General features: G+C 33.1%; 1 long non-coding RNA gene across 1 annotated transcript; it reads left to right on the plus strand.

Moving 5' to 3' along the window:
* LOC110268927 lies at positions 1,131-1,697 on the plus strand. Its single transcript, XR_002357695.1, has 3 exons — positions 1,131-1,173; positions 1,279-1,434; positions 1,599-1,697. It is a non-coding gene; the product is annotated as an uncharacterized LOC110268927 (long non-coding RNA).

Below are 1,975 nucleotides of genomic sequence, written 5' to 3' on the forward strand. Positions count from 1 at the left end.
GGGCCCTTTAAATTTTTTTTTTTTTTGCCAAAATATCCACTCAATTCATATTTAAAAGAAAATAAAGAAATTTATCAGAGTTTAATTTTGATGTCCTGACAGTGTAAAGTATTTTACACAGTTGTGCTATCGCATCCATTCTTTTGGATGACTATTTATGAGGTCAATGTAAAAAGTAGTTATTTTTACTAATGTAGCGTTACATAATTAAATGCATGTGTAAAACTACTGTATACTGACAATTGATTAAAATTAAATTCTTTATCAAATTTGTTTATAATAATGATTGTTTTATAAAGACTTTATGTCAAGACTCGTGAAATTATAAATTTTTAATGTTAATTAAATTAGGAGTTATTTTTTTCAAAAGAAAGAGTTAAAAAAATAGACATTGTGACGGGTCAAACCTACCAATCTTGCCATTAGACGGCACGGGATTGTGTTCTAAGACCGCACAGCTCAGCCTGTCCAATGACAGGGCTCGAGATAGGGTAGAGTGAGCTAACCTGTTTACCACCTCTCCAAACACCCTGGTCAGTCATCACACCTTCCCTAGTTGTTCGAAGGTTTAATTATTCTGAAAATCCATATAGTTTTACCGAATTTTCAATTAGGTACCTATACTTTTTTCTTTTCAATTGGGTCCCTATACTGTAAGTATTTTTCCAATTTAATCCCGGCCATGACAAAAAGTTTGAAATAATAGAATATTCTGTTAAAAAAAGAATATTCTCACCATTAGGGTGGAATACCTAATTAAGAACACCTCCATATTTCTAAAATACCAGAAGAATCCTTGGCATTTTGTCCCAAAGTCAGAGAACCCTAGCCCTAAGTTCTTCTCGAAGCTCCTATCTAGCCGGGTTTCTCGTCCGTTGCATTTTGGTGTCGTCATCCGTGGCGTGATTGTCGTTTGTCGGTTGGTCATCATCCGTCGTTTGGTCGTCGTCCCTTTGTGTCGTTTATGAATGCTCTACTTTGCTCGTCCGCCATTAGTGGACCCATTGCCTCACCTTACGGCGCTGCGCCTCCATCTCACTGTTGCTGCCTGAATTGCCTTTACAACAACAGGTGATGATTTATTTTTTTTCCTGTTTTCAAGGTTGATTTGTTAATTTATTTTTGGTAAAACGAAAACAATTCAAATTCTCTTGCAATATCGAACACATATTGGTAATTACCAGAATTTCGTTCATCTCATATTGATTATGTTCTTGCTCCATTTCAAGTAAAGTTTTCGAGATTCTCACGCTTCTCATCTCGTCTCTTTTTCTTTAGTTAGAACATGCAAGACAAGCTCAATGTAATTGCCTAATTCAATTACAATTCACCGAGGGAAGAACACAATTCTTGCCAATTACACTCAAGAGTTCAAAGCATAGCTTGTTTTTCTCTTGAAAATTCTGCTTTTTTCACCTCGAGCTGAAAATTCAGGTAATAAAATTAACTTTTGGAAATTTTTATTCAGCACAAATTATGTTAAGTATAACATTAAACATCCTGGTTTTTTTTTGTTTACATGATTATCCTTCTAAATGTATTAATAATTATATATTATGTTTTCCTATTCTATTTTTCAGACTACTGGAATCACCAAGAGTTGAAGATTTGTCGAATCCAATGAGTAATATAAACAACGAAGAACTCAAAGAAGCTAAGAATTCCAACAGAAACGACCGATGAAGGGTTCACGGTTACTACTTTTCCACAGAAATACATGTGTGTTCTTTTCTTCAGGTTAGAACTCCTCGAAATACAACTTCTCGAAAAGAAAATGAAAGATGTTCTTTAATTTTGATCCATAGGTTTGTGGAAGAAGAAAAATGGGAAAAAGAGAAAACGGAAAAGAAGAGAAATCACAGAGAAATATGAATCTATTATAGGCAAAAGATAGAGATATACAAATAATTTTACATTTTACTAATATTTTTTTGACATTTAATTTTAATATGAATTAAATTAAAAAAAATACGAT

This window comes from Arachis ipaensis, chromosome B01, assembly GCF_000816755.2.
Source record: "Arachis ipaensis cultivar K30076 chromosome B01, Araip1.1, whole genome shotgun sequence".
NCBI lineage: Eukaryota > Viridiplantae > Streptophyta > Magnoliopsida > Fabales > Fabaceae > Arachis > Arachis ipaensis.